Source organism: Peromyscus leucopus, chromosome 11 (genome assembly GCF_004664715.2).
Source record: "Peromyscus leucopus breed LL Stock chromosome 11, UCI_PerLeu_2.1, whole genome shotgun sequence".
In the NCBI taxonomy this organism is placed as follows: domain Eukaryota; kingdom Metazoa; phylum Chordata; class Mammalia; order Rodentia; family Cricetidae; genus Peromyscus; species Peromyscus leucopus.
In genome coordinates this window covers 46993365-47013390 of record NC_051072.1, presented here as the reverse complement: position 1 = coordinate 47013390, position 20026 = coordinate 46993365, and the positions used below count along the sequence as shown (strand labels likewise).

Sequence of the window (20026 nt, the reverse complement as noted above, 5' to 3'; positions counted from 1 at the left end):
AACGTGGGATTCACTGCCATTTGTTATGTTCCGAGACCTACACTGAAGGAGGATGTTTGGAGCCTAGAGGAGGTTTGTCCCTGTCTCCATTATCCAAACCTAGTCTCTCAAGCAATCCAAACCTTCTAGCTTTGTAAGGAGATCAAAACAGCACATGTACAATTATTTTATGGACATATAAGCATCAATACAAGCTTTTATACAAACAGAATATGAACACCTGCGGGTGTAGGGGAACTATTCAACAGAGTTATTGACCCATGACACTGTGTGAGCATTTGGGATAGGATACCCAGACAGTAAGTCACAGATTTCCCACCAAGGAATGGATATCGAAGAAGTAGACGAGACAAGTACACCTTGTCAATAACATGAAGAAGTTAGGATGGCCACAGGGATTTGGCCATTTTCTGCATCCAATGGTGATTTTCAGGTTTCTGTCTAGACATTTATTTGTTCTCTTTCTTGTTCTTCAAGCATTGGAATTGACCTCTAACGTCAAAATAAGGACAGGATGTTACCAGAGAAAAAGCCACTGGCATCATCATAGGCATTTTTGATGCCAGAAATCAATACACTCACTTCCAGATGTTGGCATCTTTATCTCATGTTTTTCTTTCCCCCCATTTAGTAAGTTCACTTTAGGTTTTAACAACTTAAGCTTTATCTCCTCTAGCACATTGTGCTATGATTTATAATTGCTTATCAACTTCTAACCCTCTCCTGTCCATACTCCCATTGCGCTTATAACTCACGTTTTTTTTTTCCTTCCAGCATACCAGGTCCTCAATCCTGCCCTCTTTCCTGATTGATAATCCTTAGCCGTGGCTTTGGTTCCTTTCTTATCCAAACTGGGCATGGATCCATCACTCTCCATTGTCTTCCTGCTGCACCTGCCTTCCCACTCCCAAGCTGAGGCCAGCCTGGTTATTTTCTATTTTCAACCTGCCATTTCACTACGCCTTGGTGCCCCCAAACAACCAGAACCCTCCAACACCACCCTGTCCTTTGGCAATATGTATCATTGAAAAATCGGCCCATCTCTTTCCTCGTTCTCCGCATAGATGAGCTTCCTCTACTCTCTTACGCTGCCTTTGCGGACACTGCTGCCCCCTGAAAAATAAGAACAACCAAGGCCACCTTATATGATATATCTGAAACAGAAGGACTCTGTTTTGCGAATACTCCTCACCACTTCACCCCCTTATCACTACAGTGGAAAAGCTACCCCTCTCTTGACCTATATTTAACTCTATGTTGCAGAGGCCTCTTCCACAGGATTATACAATGTAGAGAGAATGGTGATTTCACCTGCCACCTGTTACCTGCCCTTCTTCACCCTCCTCTTTAATGCCATGGCTTAGATAATTATGTCCCAACATCTATCCTTATAATTGAATTATAGCTATCTTCTTCATGGAATCATTATTACATGAATTTGGGGCAGGTGATAAGAATATTTGTGACTTAAGTGTGCTCCATGCTTCAAGACTCCATTTTGGATCCTGCATTGCAGAACTACCCCAGACTTATACTCTTTATTTAATATGTTTAAAATTTCCTGTTACTCCTTATCAAACCAGGATTTAAGAGAACAAGGTCCACACTTACGCAAACATGGAACAGTGGGGTCCAATCTCAGTCTGTCAACAATCCCCCGATAGGACAGGAGGAAGGATATCAGAAACATTAATAAAAATTGAACTTCAGAAGATATCCAACAAAGAAGAATTATCTCTAGGAATTGGAAGCCTTTTGCTGTGAACCAACCTATTTCAGCAATATCAGAATAAATTTACACATGAGCTTGACCCAGAGTCTTTCAGTGTAATTGCCAAGTGCTCTCTAGAGGGAAGGAGTGCTCCAGATAGATAAAGTGCAGCCACTTCTATAAATGAAAGTAGCACCCCGAAGAGGAGCACTTGCACCATCAGATAGAAAGAATCTATATCGGATTGTTATCAAATGGAGCCAAACTTCTCAGTCATTCTGGGAAGAAGGATGCCATTGTAAGCTTATGAAGCCTATCTCCCAAGCCTCTGTGGACTCACGATTGTGAGCGGTAGACAAGCTTCTAAGCTGCTTGCCCAAGATCCTTTTCCAGAGCTGCTCATAGTTCCTTCTTAGCCAGAAAGAACTGAAACCTTGAGAAAAAACTTAGGGCCTAGATAGGTTGATGCTACGGGTGTTTCCTAATCTCCCTGTGAGAAAGTCCCTCACACAGAGGCTGTGCAGCAGATTCCCAGTAAGGAGTCAGCGACCTCTGACTTGCGTCAAACTTCAGATGCCTCTTTAAACCCTGGGTTCCTCATGTGTAAACCAGGATGATGGCAAAATTTGACGCCAAGAGTTGTGTCAAGGATTGGTTCTCATGCCTTAAGCTGTATAAATTAATACGGTCAACTATGATCTGTTCACAGTAGTATTTTTGTCATCCCATCCAAGACCCCCACCAATTCCATTTGGGGAAGGCTGTTTGCCATTGGGAATGAGGTTCCAGGTCATGCCTGAGTCCAAGAGGGGAAGAGGAAATCACAGCGGCTGCTTGAATGCACTGGCATGCCATTAGTAGACCTTGTTCCCTTCGGCCCAAACACAAGGCGCAGCCAGTTCTTTGTGGTAGGAAAATGTGAGGTCTTCCTGGACTGGGTTACCCACAGAGGAATGGCTCACTGGAGAGCCACAGAGAGGAGCAAGGGCTGGCCTGGTGGGGAACACCCAGGGGGATTTCAACCCTAAGTGGGGACGGATTTGTTATGAAGTAAGGTAGGTCTTAATTTGCAAAAGGCTGATCATGAATCTGTAGATGCCTTTCCACCCAATAAAATAAAATAACACTCATGCTGGACAGTCTCTGTAGTCGTGTGCAGTAACTTGGCCGACAGTCATGTACAAACATAACTGTCTCTGTATTTTTATCTACAAACACATTAGTTTCTTTTGTTGTTATGACCAAATATTTAGTAGAAGCAATTCAAAGGATGGGAGCTTGGTTTTGGCTGTCTGCTCAGGGATGCAATAATGGACATTAACATTTAAGTGAGGAAGAAATGGTGAAGGGCAGCATCCTCCAAGGTGGTGGGATCTTGTGGCATGGCTCTTTATATCTCACTGGATACAGAAGTAGAGATCTCTGGCATAAGAGGAGTTGGCCTAGAACCCTCAAACCCTCCATCTATGGTCTAGTGTAGTCTAGCTAGGGCCCATTCCTACAGGTTCTCAAAACAGGGTCACCAGCTGGTTACCTAGTGTTCTAACACAAAAGCCAGTGTGGAGCATTTTACATCCAGACAGAAACAAACACTAATATTGATAACTACAACCTATTACCTATATCTGTGATATTTATCTCTGTCTAGAATTAATGCAAAAACTATTTAGAGAAGTGTTTACATCTTTGGATGTGGAAACTATGAATGTTCAAAAAATCTTATTTTGTCATCCTATCTGTGTTTTCTGATAAGAATCTATATTATTTGTAATACTGTAAGACCATAATAGAATATGAGTCTGGTTCCAAACCCCTTTCCTCCTGCTGTGGAGGGATGCATTGGTCCAGGTTGTGAAAGATCACCAAAGCTGTTGTAGATCCCCAACTCTGCTGTTAGTTACTCCCACTCCAGCCTTTATTTCCAGGCTCTGTTCTATGCAATCTGGTTTCTTAGAAAGTAACATGAACAGTGTTTCATTTCACTCCTTGTTTCCATCTCAGCTTCTCCCATGGAAAGGAACTTCGGAATTTTAAATGACACCTCTCAAAAGGAGATTCAATATAGGACTCCCAAGTTAGAAACATTTTCAATTTTACCTGTATTTATTATGTAAGTGTTACCTGGGCCATGAGTTTTAGATGTTTCTTTTGGGTGTCTCGGGTCAATATTTGGCAAACATTCAACTCTAGAAGGCTGGGGAGTAGAAGAATATGTCTGAATATAGTGGGAAATGGGTTGCATGGTGCTGTGTTGGGAAGCATCCTGACTCTGTGGGGCTCCCAACCTTTCCCGGAGACAATACCCATCCCAGTTGTGGAGTGAGCCAGAGGCTAGAGCCTCGGCATTCTTGTCCTTGCTCTTGCTCTGAAGACAATTTTCCTTCAGTTCCAGCACGGGTCCCATCCAGAGCACAGCCTTGTCTCCATTTCTTTGTAGTTATCTCCGGTGGACACCTGCCTCAGTGTCTCACCAGCACCTCAACTTCAAAATTGCCAAGTTGCAGTTCTCATTCCTGTAGCCATAAGTTTCTCTGCTGCCCCCACCCCCACCCCTCAGCCTGAGGTCCCACAGCTGCTTATAAAATAATCACTCAGAGGCTTAATATTTGCAAATTATATGGCCTACAGGTCAGGATTATTGCTAGTTAGCTCTTATAACTTAACCCATTTCTACTAATCTATATGTTGCCACATGGCCATGGCGTTACCAGTCTGCTGGCGTCTTGTTGCTCCTTCGGCAGTCGGCTGGCATCTCTCCTGGCTCTCCTTTCTCCTTTCACCTTTCACTAGCTATCTTTTCCCACCTGGCCCCATCCTGCCCTGCCATAGGCGAATATAACTTTATTTATTAGCCAATGGGAGTAATACATATTCACAGCATACAGAAACACATCCCATGGCACATCCCTACCCCCACCTCTACATGGTCCTTGTCTTACCATGCACTCAGTAATCAGGATCCTTGGGCTATTTTTGACTCCCTCTTTCTTTGGTTCCCTGTCCACAGTCGGTTTGTGCAATTCCATCAAAGTCACTGGTCCCCTGCCCTACCCTGATCCCATGGTCTTGCTTTGGGTCCTTGCCGTTCTTGATCTTCAACTCTCATTGGCCAGGCATCAATCTGTTTTTAGTGCTGGTTTTTCCTCTTGAACTATAGACTTTTGATTAGAAACTGCTCAAACTAGAAAACAAAAATTCTGTCAGGAAAGGCCAGGTAGTAAATGGATTCCTACTAAAAAGCAATTTGGGGGCCACAAAGGTTTAAAGGGCCAGGGAGAGAAGTGGCATCATTGTCATTTGAGAATGGCTAATGACTGCCTTTCCTGGGCTACCGTGGGGAGCGGGGAACACTGTAATTGCTGAAGCAGGTCTTCCCTCTGAATTCCACACACAGCATGCACTGCACAACAATTCTGTTACAAAATACTTGTTTTCTACTCAGAAGTGAGGACAAGCTACCAATAGAAACAAATCAATACTAATACACCAGGAGCCGAACAATTCCAGTTGTGGATAGCACGCAATTTGCAGAATTATGCCAAACAAAGGAACTGAATGGGTTGTGGGGGAAGCACATGAGTGAGAGCTGAGTGAAATCTTTGACGCACCAAGTGTTAATTCAGACATGGTACTGTATGTATGTAGTAATATACCGCTACATTTTATTTCTAAGATATTAGTGCCCTGGCAAAGCATTTGGTTAACAATGGAGAAAAATGCACAGCAAATAAATGTCCCAGCCTTGTAGAGCCCGATGCTGATGGCCTTCACTGACCACCCCCTTCTCCCAGACCAGGTCCCGCAGGGACTTAACAGCAGGACGACCTGCCTGCTGTACTTCCAACACTTGGCAGCATAATAAAGGACCCAGAAAGACAAGGGAAATGGAAAAGAGATATGTGTTCAGTGGGAATTTAAAAGTCAGGGAAATGAGACACATCACCCATCCACATCCCAGACATGTGGGCAAGTCCCTCAAATCACTGCTAGATTAAATAACAGCAACTAACACTGTCACACCAAGACACACTTCACTCACCCAGAAGTACAATGCATAGAAATTTCAAGACTAGTTGGAAAAGAAAAATCCTAGAAGAAAATTCAACAAAAACAGCTCTTCATTTCACACATCTCAAGGACTGACCCATACCCTCTCTCCACCCAGGCAACCATGCCACTTGTGGGTGAACAGGGATGCCCCTGATGAAGGACACCAAATGGCTTTCCAGAGGAACTTCGAACACTTTCTTTTGAGCCATAAACCAGGCCCCTGTGGATTCCTGTGGCCCTGTAAGGCTATGTATGACCCTGGGTCCCAAAGGTTCTGAGGTCATGCCCTTCCTTCCCAGACAATGTCAGGCACAGAAAATCTGCCATGTTACATTTTATATTTTGAGATATGGAATCATTTTTTATAAATTCTCTCGAGGTAATTAGTTATCAAAATGGTTTCTGCCAAGATTTCACACTAGCTTAAAATTCAATTTAGTCTTGTTCACATTTCTCTGCGGTGGTTGGCACCTTGATGTATCATACAGCCACCTTCTCTGTCAGTCAGTATGGCCAGCAGCTATACAGTAAGCCTTCTCCCCACCACAGCCTCTTCGTCCCCCAGTGAACAAAGGAGATGTCAATACTGCCCTTTCACCAACCGTTTGGAAGGATTCAGAACTTCTGTGAGAAGTTCAGGTTTGCTTATGAAGACTAATTAAAAGGAATGTTTGAGAGTTAAGCGCAACATTCAAAATGAAGACTTTTACTGCTGGGCCAGGATATTCATGCTGCTTCCTCCTGTGGGTCCCCTTCATTGAGTATCACCAAGGCTTCGTCTGGAACATGGTAGATGTCTACAGTCCTCTCCCATATGGGTCACGCCCTAACATTCTCCTGGCATATCTATGTAATGTTCCTTAGCTTTCTCACTGTCTTTGGCAGGAAACTTCTCTTTGACTGGCTGCATCCATTTGGCTGGTTTGACATCCTGGCTGCCTCCACTCAAGTTCTTTGCTAGCCCTCCAGGACCAGCTTAGGAACTGTGGCAGCTCTTCGTGGTGAAATGATCTGCGGTGTTGCCCTGCGAGAGCTGAAAGCCTTCTTCCATGTATTCAAAGCTGAGGCATCAAGGGAAGGAGCCATTGTGGTTTCTTGACCTTGTCAAGCAGTTACACATCATAATGTTTTTCATCATAGTTCACATTAAAAAAAAAAAAAAAACTTAGGCCACTGAATGAATTCAAAATTGCCCTGAAACTTTGCTTTTACTAACTTGTCCATAGAAATTATGCTGTCAACACCCCTCCTTGTGAAACCTGCTGGTAGTGTTTTGAAGTTTTGGATACATTCGTGTTCTAGCTGGGATTGGAACTTCCCTTCCTTTGAGGCAATGGAGCCAGGGGAATAACATGTCTGTAAGCTGAGAGTGCATAGCCCCTGAGCATAGCTGTCCATCATCTTTGTCTGATCAAACTGCAGAGATGCTTGGATCCAGGCCAGCATGTCATTATCACCTGAGGTTTAAGACTGGTGAGTGACACTATCATCCAGTGCCATACTGGCCACACTGGTGCAGGTTCTGTGTTCATTTCTTTCAAACTGTCCCATCCTTGCCTGTATGGTGATGTCACACAGACCCTGTGGTAACACATCAAGGTAAAAGCCACTTATTTTGATCCTATTCAAGTCATTTCAATTACACTGAAACTAAACATTCTTGTAAACCTATTAAATGCTCAGAGCAGGGTTTCATGCTATAAATACAAGGTTTCTAATAAAATTACGACTAATAATTACTTTCCTTACTCTGACACAAAGATATTCTCCACATTTACAATGTTCTTTGTTATTGGTAGTATCTCAGTCAAGTCTTTCCATGACATCCATTGTATAGAAGAAGAAATCAAAGATTAGAGAAATAAAGCCACCCAAAGACTGAAAGCTAGTTCTTGGTGCTGATGTATAGAGCCAAGATGACCACAGGGATGGAACTTTTTCAGTTCAGAGGGCTCTCTGGTTTCAAGGAGTCAAGGCTTATACAAAAGGCAATCAAACATTAACACACACATAGAAGTTAGAGTAATGGCCCAGTGGAAACACGGAACAAGATGTGAGGTCAGAGACGGTGGCTCAGAAGAGTGACTCTTGACCAGTCTTCCCTGATGAACAAGGGTGTACCATAAGGTTATAGTTAGAGTACTTAGCACTAGAACAACACTTGCTGTACAACCAATACTCTTCCTTCATTCCATAGAGCTGTGGGGTTGGGGATATGGCTTAATGCTAAAGCACTGGTCTAGCATGTTCAGGGTCATGGGTTTGATCTGTATCACCATAAAGAACAAACAATAAAGACAACAAAAATAGCACGGTCTGCTTGTCTCTAGTCAATATTCATCTTCTGTCTCAAAGGCTCTTTTGTTCCACCTTGCCTCTCCTCTTTGAAGGCAGGTTTCTTGAGAGATAATGGTCACCTTTTTTATCCTAAGATCTGAATCACTGTCTGAAAAGCAGAAATACACACACACACACACACACACACACACACACACACACACACACGTTGAATGAACAAAGAAACCTTCAAAAAAGTTAAAGAGTGAACAAATATGATAAAAATATGATGAATGAAATTCTCAATAAAATACACTGTATTTTGAAAAAGAAGTTAGAACTACCCATAGGAGAGGTGAATTCTGGTTCTACATGACTTGATAAGTAAGCATATGAAATTCAGGTTATTGTCCCAACAACCTCTGATCTTGATGATGGTGTTGATATTTGGGGTTGAAGAAAGGAAGAAAAAACAACTCCCATGTCAGACTTCAAAGATGGTCCCATTCCTCTCCAAGCTGCCTGCCTAGTTTAGACCCCGAGCAACTAAGGTATGCTTGCTTCATTTTCAATGCAACTCTCCCCAGATGACATTCTTCTCTGTAGATGATCAGTTTCCTTGAGGTTCGTGAATATTTTATTTAATTTTGATGTCATGAAGACTCCAGTTTAGGTATAGAAGCTGTTTTGTAGTTTGGGGCATAATTTCTTAATGAAGTAGCCATCCTCAGAGGTGCATTTGTGTATCAGGTAGTGGGAGTTTAATACAGAAACCCCATGAAGAGACATGACGCTACTAACTCGTGTTAGCCTCCCATTGCAGCCGTAAAATGTTACCTCGAATTTGGTTGCTCACAGCAATAGAGACACAGTTTTGTCATCACAGTTTTGAGAAGCAGAAGGACAAATGACAATATCCTCAAGGTTACACTCCCTCTGAAGGTTCCAGGAGGAATTCTGTCCTTTACTTTGTCTAGCTTCTAGTGCTTCAGGTGTACTATGGCTTGAGGCCCCTAACCATTCTCCGTCCAGTCTCCAAAGGTCCCCATATTCTTCAGCCCATCCTCTCTGTGTCCTCTACATGGTTGTTAATCCAGGGTGATCTCATACAACAGTCTTCAATTTAATTACATCCAGATCATTTTCAAAATGAAGTTTGATCCACAGGCTTCAGGGAATAGAATATAGACCTGTCTTTTGCAGGGCAGGATGCACAACACTGCCACTATTATATGACCCATGGTTAGAAGACTCGAAGATAGCAGAGTTACCTCCTCAGGGAAAATGATGGGCATTTCCTCTTACCTCCTTTACTACAAGAGGAACATTGACTATTTCACAATCATGTTTTAGAGGTCAAAGAAAGGATCTCATATTGACAGGACACATTTCAGTTCTACCTAGGAGATATGCTCTGATGACTTTCAATATGCAGTGTTTTAATATGTTTGAGTTAGTTCAGTATGTTAAAAAGTGTAATATTTTTACACAAAAGTCCTATAGTTCTGGCTCCTCTCACAGAGTCAGATCCCCCCAATTTCCTCCCAGCAGCACGGCTTATGACAAGGTTGCAGTCCTCACAACGGCTTCCTGCATATCTCATGACCATCTTACTAGCTGCTTGGCCCTGAGAGCCTTGGCTGGGCAGTTTCTATCCATGGGCACAGCACAGAGGGCAGCTCATCACTGGGACATGAATACAAGCAGTGGTTTTGACTCATGGAGTTAAACTCTGGACGCTGTTCACAAAAGAGTTTGCACAAAGGAGGACCATTTTCAAATCACTTGATGTATTTACGAGTAGCCAAATCCATAATCCAAAGATCTACATTCCTGTTAGTCTAGGATGGAACACACAGTTTAATATGTTTCCCTACTCAGAACAGTTTAACTTCTTTCAAGCTTAGTCTTGTGTAAACACGATTTATAATCTGGAGTTTTGCAGCATCAACATAGCTCCAGAAGACTTGCTTATTGCTTTTTGGACTATGTGTTTTATCTCTGTTTTATAATACCACTTATATAACATGATGAATATCTTCCTGCTGCTGGGAAAATTCTTTTGTTGCAACTTATACCCACAGAGTTCCACTGAGCTAAATCCTCTAGTGCTTGCATTGCCCACACCCCTTTCCTGAGACACATGGGGTGTGAGGATCGCTTTTGTGTGTGTGTGTGTGTGTGTGTGTGTGTGTGTGTGTGTGTGTGTGTGTGTGTGTTTAAAAGATGCCCACTGGTTTTCTTTGCTTTTAAAGTTTAGATCATGCCAAGTCAAGAACAGCCTTGAACTACAGAGCTATGTAGAGACCTTCAACACACAGCACTAATCTACTATTCACAATTAGACTGACAGTTGGCAGTTGAATGAGTAAGAAAGCATTGACCCCGAGGTGTTCCAAGGGAGCTATTTTCCCCGGGATTAACTGTTCTTACACAGTTTTCCCTACGCCGTTCTCAGCTTTTTTAAAGGGCATGGTTTCCATCTGTAGAAGGGAGATAATATTTCATGTGGACTATTTTAATGATGAACAAAATCAGATTCCCCTTTTGTATGCTTCTTTAGATAGAGTCTGATATGAGAGTCATGCATACCCACTTTTTAGTGAGCCAAAGCTGCCACATCTTTGGATATTGAAGATGTACTCTGCCTATTTTGTGTGTGTGTGCATATGCCTGCATGCATGTATGTGTCTACCTGAGGACTTACATGAGTGAATGTATAGGCCCAAAGTTGATGTTGTGAGTTTTCCTTAATTGCTTTCCAACTTACTGTTTTGAGACAGGTATCTCATTGAACTAACAAGATCTTAGGATCACTTATCTCCCGCCTTCTACAACCTGCTGTGCTGGAGTTATAGGTGCTGCGAACACACCTAAAAGCATCCTTATGTGAGTGCTGGGCATCCACACTTGGGTCCTCATTCTTGTGCAGAAGCATCTGGGCCATCTCCCCAATTGCCTTGATATCAAAACTGATATACATTTGCAGGGACAATATAGATGAAGTGACTAGTTAGGTAAGGTAGGAACTACACAGAAAGCAATAGCTGAGGTACATATGAAGTTAACACTTAAGTTAGACTCAGTGGGAGGTGTAGGACTAGCAACCAACTGTGTTACCACTCACTGGACAGATACCTGCTTTATCATGCCCATGGAAGCACTGTTTTTATACCACACAAGATCTAGAAGTAGCCACATTAAAAAAAAAAAAAAAAAACCACATAGATAACATCTCTCCAAAGGGGCATCTTGCTGTACTTCAGTTGCTCATGTGGGCACATCACCCATTTCACTAACAATGCTTCTGAAGAAATTCTTTGAAGCAAGGTAAACCAAATAAACTTAGTTTTGATCTTTTATTTGAAATTTGAAAGAGCTCGGTGGTCAAGGGCTGTCATAGGTCCTCAAGACTATGTGGAGAGTTCTCTGTGTTAATTTACTATGGGAAATGCTTACCTAAGATCCTGGAGATATGGACTAGGTTGTGCAACAGGCAGGAGGCAGAAGGGAAAAATGCTGAATAGCAAGACCTCGAATCCTTGACACACCTGCCATTAGTGTTGTGAATAATGAATTTCATTCCTGTAAATGATTTTGAAATGCTTATACTTCCAGGGTCATTGATGATGATAAATAGGTATCTCTGGAGATACTGCGGCTCAATCAATCTTCATTTTTCAAATCACTGCTTCCTCTTAGAGAAAGTAGATGTGGCCATTAACTGTGGGTAAGCTGTGGTTCATTAAGCAGAGGTTGGCAAATAAATGATTTATAAGATGTATATTCCATTATATATGGGCCACTCATTATATATTTGTTCATTCATTTCTTCTAATAGTGTGAGTTGAGGGTGGAACTCAGTGGTAGAGTGCATGATGAGCATGCATGGGGAATCCAGATTTAATACTTAATACTGGAAAAATATCTTGAGCTATAAACACTGAAGTTTGAAAGTTTTCTCACCCAGACTAGGAGGTTATAATCTCCAGATAAATTAGCTGGTTTATAAATTAATTATATTAATTAATATATTATTAATTAATAATTAATACCCCTTCCTTCTGTTGACACAGGGTCTCCTGTTGCCCAGGCTGGTCTCAGATTCCTTATTCAGCTGAGGATGACTATGAGCTTTGATCCTGCGGTCTCCAACTCCCGAGTACTGGGATTACAGGCATAAACTACCACCTAGTTTATGTGATAATGCTGGGTGTCAAACCCAGGCCTTGGGGCGCAGTGGGCAAGGACTCTCCCAACTCCTTACATCTCAAGCCATTCATTAGCATCTTTTCCATTCTATAAGCTACACATAAATACAGTGAAAGTCCCCTGAGTACGAACTTAGCAACTGTCTGGTAAGGTACCTGCAACTGCAGAACGTTTAAGACAGAAGATGATGGGCTAACACCATGTGATTTCAGCATCTGGATTGCTTAGGGCATCATGAAGGTGGTGGACAGTGTAACGCACTATCAGAGAAGAGCTGCCACAGGAGGGTTGGAGCGTTTGACAGAAAGAACACGACAGTGTGATGCAGAAAAGAGGAAAGAGACACAAGCCTAAGAAGTTTAGCAAGAACACAGGGAAAGCTGATCAAACCCTGGCTGACTGGACACTGGCAATGAATCTGATGGGTTATTTTGACATCTCCGAGCACCAGTTTCCCTACATATAAAATGGGCAGAATAACATTTGCTATCTCATGTGGCTGTTCCGAGGACGGCAAAAGACAGCAAATATTATGATTACCCTATTAGTGTCTGTGTGTCACACTGGCAGTTGTTATATTTCTGGTTATATTTTCTTCAGTTTTAGCAATACTTCTCAAATGCCCCCAATTTCTAAATCTATTGTAAACAAGTGCTAGATGACATAGAATTAGATGTGCTAAATTTTCTTTTCCCAATTGTAGCACAAAATGCCCTCTTCGGCTTCTGGTCTCTCTGAATTTTTATAAGTTGAACTCAGAGAAGGGTCTTCTGAATCATTATGAGCTAAGTATTCGAATTGGAGTGCACACTTGATTTGACAGCTGCTGAGTCTGGCGGGGTCCCAGATTTCCAGACTGATAAATTAGCACCCTCTCAACCCTTCTGTGTTTGCACCAACCCCCGACCTCTCTTGCATTCCCACCGGACAAGATTTGAAGGCCTCTGGTGTGAGCCGTTTCGCAAACTGATGACATTTTTTCAACATGAATCATCCTTGTCCCTGGAGGCTAATCACTGGCCTCCCTGTTACCCATGAAATCCCTCCCCATCACTACAGTTCTGAAGGGACAGGATGCAGAGCAGGTATGACTTCTGCGCAGGCTGCGGGCAGGCTCTCCATTGCCACGGCCCCACGCGCTTTGGTCAAGCAGCCATTTTGAGGTCTGGCAAGGAGCATAGAAACAATGGACATGTAGTGAGGCAGTGGCACCTGGATGAACTGGAGGTTGGGTGTGTGGCCTTCACAGGCCCTCCTCATTGAGCTATTTCAGCGTTTTGCAGGGTACTCTTGCCTTGTGCCCACCATCCCCAGAAGACACAGGTGAATCTCTCACCCTGAGCTGTTGGCTGCTGATGGGGTTCTGCCAGTGTTACAACACAGGCTTCAACTTGTGCTCCTTTGGCTCAGGTTGCCTCCTGGGCTCAAGTCCAAGGCCAGCAAACCTGTTGCAGCTGGCTTCCTTTCCTGCTTCCAAGGCTGGTCTGACATTGGGTTCTTGCTTGTGAGGTAGGATATGCTAGGGTGTGCAAATGTGTGTGTGTGTGTGTGTGTGAGAGAGAGAGAGAGAGAGAGAAGGGGGGAGGGGAAAAGGGGAGGGGGAGAGAGGAGAGATGAGAGAGAGGGAGAGGGGAGGGGGAGAGAGGAGAGGGGACAGGGGAGAGGTGAAAGATTATCGACAAATCTTGAGAACAGCCTGGAAGACAACTGCTGTGTGTACAGGTGAGCGCTGAGTTTGGCTGTTGAACTCACAGGGCAACAAATGAGCAGTAATTCCCCCCTGAGTCCTTCTGTCCGCTGTTGTCTGTCCTGTCCCCGCCTAGCTGTCCTGGGCCGTGTCTTCCCTGAGGTCTGGCCACAGCACTCAATAAAGTCAACCCAGTGAAGGACTCATCAACAAGCCACCGATCCCTAATCGAGTCTTTGGGCACTTGGAACGCCGGAGACAGAAAGTGTTTACTCCCTAGCCAAGTTATAAAGGAGAACACTCCAAATTCCATTTGCTCTCTTAATTAGGTGCCTGGACAATAATTGTATCAACAGAGAGAACTCTTTCGGGACTGAGAGAGATGGGGAGACCATCAAATGTTTGCTGACAGATAAGAGAGTGAAGGACTGCCACAGCCTTTTGGGGTTTTGGAAACTTACATGCTCAGGCTTTGTCTGCAGCCACGAAGTTCACATCTTCTGCTTTAAGACAAAAAGCCTCTTGTTATTCTAAGAACAAATGAACTGTTTTTTATGTCCTAAAGTTTTCCTAATAAAAATATAAAGTGTCTTCTAAAAATGACTGTGTTAAAATTTTCCTGTTTGATATATGTGTAAATAGGAAGATATAGAGGAACATTTTCTTTTGAACTTAAAAAAAAAGTTCAATTATCTGTTCTTCATCTACACTGAATATCTTTAGGAAAAGGAGAAATATTTCTGTCCCTTGCACAGCTTCTGCTTGGAGCTGTCTTAGTGCTCAGGAAGAAGTTTCATTCCTGCTGAGAGCAACTTCTCACTAGGGCTGCTCTAAAACTGACAAGAACTGCAGAGCCCCAAGACTGTTTTAGTTAGCAAGGTCTGATATATTTGAACAAGATTTGCAGGTTAGATAATAAGTGGAATATTAATTCCCTGGTTTGAGCACTGAATTGTGCTTACATGATGGTTTTGTGGAATATGGACGAAATATACACAGAAATCCTTCATTGGCTTTGAAATTTCTGTATGACTGAACTATTTCAATATAAAAGCTTAGAGAATGAACACTTTAAAAACTGATGTGAAATAAGAAAAATTTGTGATTACCACCTAGATTTCCAGAATTATCATTATTCTGTCCCATCTACCTTACATTTTTAAAAAACAGCTGGGCATGGCAGTGCAAGCCTATAACACAGCACTCTGGAGGCAGAGGCAGGCAGATCTCTGTGAGTTCAAGGCCAGCCTGGTCTACAGAGAGAGTTTCAAGACAACCAGGGCTACATGGTGAGGCCCTGTTTCAAATAAACAAAATAACAAAACTAACAAAAACAGAAAACTAAAAAAAAAAACCAACCCTGAAAGAAAGGAACAAAGACAAAGCAACACACACACACAACCACCAACAAAACAAAACAAAAAACCAAAAACATTTTAAAAGACCCACTGAAAGTACCATTGAGTCTGCTGTTGTGCATGCTCTCATAAGCAGGAGTTGAATCTTGCAATGGCCTCTTCCTCTCCAATGCTTGGTCCAAGAGAGCTTTTTAGTTACAGAGTTTGTTTCTTGGTTCATTGTTATAAAGACGATGGAGGCTGCACATCTTTTTATAGGTTTGTTGACCACCCAGGTTTTCTCTTCTTCATAGCATTCATATTAGTTGCTACTATTTTTCTACTTTTTTAATTAATGATGTAGTAGAAGCTCTGTGTCTAATCTCTCTAGAACCAGTTTGCCATGTGCATGCAACTATTAATATTCCCATTTCACTCTGTAGCTTGTTTTGATTTCCTTATGATGTCTTTTGATTGACAGATCTATGCCTATCCCTCCTCCTCCTCCTCCTCCTCCTCCTCCTTCTCTGCCTCTACTTGAAGACAATTTTCTTGTAGTTTAAAAGAAAAACCCCAGGGCAAGCAAGTTGTAAGTTGCAACAGTACCAGAAGATGGAGAATTGAGAAGCGGGGGAGGATAAAAAGAAAAAGAAAAGCCATGCTGTTTGAGTTAGGCCAGCATAGAGGGAGAAGGAGAAAGTAAGGAAGCCAGCAGTGTTGTGTAGAACAGAGGTAGGAAGAAGAGACAGAAAAGCAGCTTTTTACAATGCTGCATGGTTGCCACCTGTGGTAGAATATTATTTTAAGGTGTGTTACTGTTGTTTGTGTTGCATTTGTTTAACTCTGTGAAGCTGTGTTACTGTGCCTGTCTAAAACACCTGATGGTTAAATAAAGAACTGGCCAATAGCAAGGCAGGAGAAAGGATAGGTGGGGCTGGCAGGCAGAGAGAATATAGAGAATATATTTGAAAGAGGAGAGAGAGGAGTGAAAGAAGAGCACAGATCCAGGGAAGGAGGAAGACTTCAGGGGCTGGCCACCTAGCCACACAGCTACACAGCCACCCAGCTACACAGCAAGCCACAGAGTAAGAGTAAGATTTACAGAAGTAAGAGAACTGGAAAAGCCCAGAGGCAAAAGGTAGATGGGCTAACTTAAAGTTAAGTAAAGCTGGCTAGAAAGTAAGCCAAGCTAAGGCTGGGCATTTGTAATTAAGACTAAGACTCTGTGTGTGATTTACTTGGGAGCTGGGTGGCAGGCTCCCAAAAGAGTAAAAAAAAAAAAACAACCAACAACAGCCACCCTTCAAGGTACTGTGCTGGGAGAAGGAATTCTGGGATGGAAAAGTACATTATCTCCTTAAAGCAGTAATTATTCTGCATATTTCTTTAGCTCCCTTCTCACATTCCCAGTCAGAGAAACAAGGTCATTCTAAACTGCTGCCTTTGGGGTTCCTCCCCTGTGCCTTTCGTCCAGTTTCTAACTTCTGTTTCTGTTACTCTTCCTCTGAAGAGGTAACTCTGACATTAGGGAATTGGAGCAAAGATGCACCTGGTTTTATAGCGCCCAATGGGCATGTTGGGTTGGGTGTGGCAGCTGGCATACCCCTCCAGTGGGTCTATTAAAAAGACTCCAAAAGTGCATTTAACAGAGTTACAGTTTTTCATGTTCTGTGCTTTTTTTTTTTGTATATTTAGTAAGGAACCCTCTATGGGTCCCCCCAATATTGTAGTTTCCAATATTTCCTTTGAAAGTTTTTCTTGCAGTTTTAATCTTTGTACTGTTTGTTATGCAACTCTTTTGAGACTGGAATTTATTTCCGCTTTGTCTCTTGTTCCCATTTATTGAATAGCTTATCATTCTCCAACTCATTTTTAATGCCAAACATTCAACTAAATTCTCTTTGTTTCTTTGATCAAGTTTTAGTCTCCATTCTGCTTATTCATTATCAGCCCATTCCTATGTAAGGACATGGAAGGAGGAAGCTTGCTCTTTGCCTGCTTGCCCTTGCTCTCACTGGCACACCCATTCCTTCCTTCACTGTCACTGGAGCCTACTTCTTCAGTATTCCAATGGATATGGAGACCAGCTGAGACATCCAGCCTCATGGACTGAACAGCAACTGGATTCTTGGATCTCCTGTTGGTAGACAGCCATTGTTGGAATAGCTGGACCACAGCCTGTAAGCCACTCCAATAAATCATATATATACATATATATGTATCAATTCTGTTCCTCCAGAAAAACCTGACTAATGAGAGATTTGTGCTCCCAGATCTCTTGTGACAAGTACAGGGGAGGTGACTGATAAGGAGTGGTGGCCGAGTTGGGGGCTTGCTGCATTGAAGTTGGTCAGGGCAGGCTACATGGTAAAGTTTCTCCCAAATTAGATACGGGTCCGTTAGATTGGCCCTGGTCCAGGATTGACCCAAGTGTTTTCAAGAGAATGTTCTAAATGAGTGACAATACCAAAGGACATCAAGGCAGTTGAAGAAGGAGTTAGGGGCCAGCTGGGATTGCCTTATCCACAGGAACTGTGAGAAATCCCTGGTAGGAGAAAGACTGGAAACAACCCACAGAAGTGCCCCTTTGAGACAGTTGACTTCATCTTACAGGCCTAATAAACTCAGGCCATAGTGTTACTAGTGAGATGGGACCTTCCCTGCTACTTGAGATCCTGTCACTTTTGCTGGGCTCCTGTTAGCAATGTGGGGCATGTAGGATAAAACTGCAAAGTTGGGAAGAAGAAAGAAAAGAAAAAAAAAAAAAAAAAACCCTGCTTCACCATTGCCTGTAGATTACATTCAGCCTGTGATGGGAAAAATAGTAAGTCCTCAGGAACTGTAACTTTTAGGTACTGCACAGGATTGGATGTGGACATCACTGCTTTGTGATATCTTTCTGTGCACTGTGAATATGTGTTGCTCTGATTGGTTGATCAAAAAAATGCTGATTGGCCAGTAGCTAGATAGGAAGTATAGGTGGGGCAAGAAGATGAGGAGAATTCTGGGAAGAGGAAGGGCTGAGTCAGGAGTTGCTGGCCAGACACAGAGGAAGCAAGATGACAAGGCAGAACTGAGAAAAGGAACCAAGCCACATGGCTAAACATAGATAAGAATTATGGATTAATTTAAGTGTAAGAGCTAGTCAGTAATAAGCCTGAGCTAATGGCTGAGCAGTTATAATTAATATAAGCTTGTGTGTGTTTACTTGGGGGATGCGAGTGGGAGAGATTTGTCCTGACCACCGGCTGGCTGGGACACTGGAAAACTTCCAACTACACATCACTGGCATTAGGAGTCCACAGGATTAAGTATGACTGGTAGAGTTATGAAAGTACCCTCCTAATTTCACTTAGAGGCCTACAGTATAAATATCAAAAGACAAGGGAAATTGCAAGAAAGTTGCTTTCTGATTATATCTCACAAGCCTGCTTAGTTGGTGTAATTGCAAGAGAATATGCCCCATGTATAATGTGATGTCTTATGAACAGCATTAGGCTACAGAGGCTGGGACCCAGGGCTGGAGTGAGAAATTAGAAATCTAGCTTCATCATTGAGTAGATGCCTAACAGCTTTTGCTTCAACATTTTCCTTTGGGAAACATATAACTTGTACTAATGTTATGAGCATTAACTTAGTTAATATATTAGAAATATCTAAAATAGTGCCTGGAACATTGTAAGCAACATTATCTGGAATGATTACAAATTTGTGGCTAGTGTAAAGATATGAAGTTATTTTGTATAATAATGTAAATGATAGACACATCAATGCATGTCATTGAAAGTGGCTGAAAAACTTGTGAACATAGTTTTTAAGTTGTGGCTCAGTTATTAATGTAATGATTGAAAGAACTTTGAATTAATGGATGTGAATATGTTTCCCTCTGAAGGGGAGGCTGGTTGTGCCACCACTATAATATTCTCAGTTATATTCTTCTGAAACGTCACTAACCATGGTGTGTGGGCTCATCACAAACCACATCACAAGACACATGCCAGGCGAGCTCAGGGGCATCTTTCTGTCTCAGCAAGGCGGCATCATCCTCTTCTCAGTTTCCCATGAGATTATTTTGAAATCCTCCACAGATTTCTCCTCCTTCTCCATGACCCCTATTCATACATCAAGACTATTCTAGTCACACGCTAGAAAAAGGATCATCTGTTACTTGGTTCTTCAAGTCCCTCACCATCCCATCTTCTCCTGTGTTACTTTCTTCCAATTCCCTTCCATGCATAGGTCCCTCCCTTCTTTCCAAGTGGGGCTGCCCAAAATTATCCTTGAATTATCCACGAATTAGGCTTTCAATGTCATCTTCAATTTGCTGTTTGTTTAATGTTTGGGCTGTATTAGTGTTTAGATCCCCACCAGAGGAAGGAAAATATTAGTGGAAGCTGAAACTCCCCTCCCCCAAATTTTCCTATTTGATAATAGCACTTTTTAAAAGTTTTGATTTATAATATAATGACATCATTTCCCTTTTTCCTTTACTCCCTTCTTTGCTCTTTATCAAATTCATGGTCTTTTTTATTAATTGTTCACACACACACACACACACACACACACACACACATTCCTAACTATATTCTAAATATTGGTCCTTGTCCTCACATGTAAGTGCAGTTCTCATCCTGGATCAAGGAAACATCTCTTTGTAACAGATGGAGCCCATTACAGAAAACACAACCAATGAAAATGCAGAGTTGTGGTGCCCAGTCCCGGCTGATGTGTCTACAAAACCACCCCTACACA

General features: G+C 42.4%; 1 pseudogene; it reads right to left on the bottom strand.

The window, feature by feature from the left end:
• Window positions 1-6587: 6587 nt before the first annotated feature.
• On the bottom strand, window positions 6588-7207 carry LOC114703871 (annotated as a pseudogene).
• Window positions 7208-20026: the final 12819 nt, after the last annotated feature.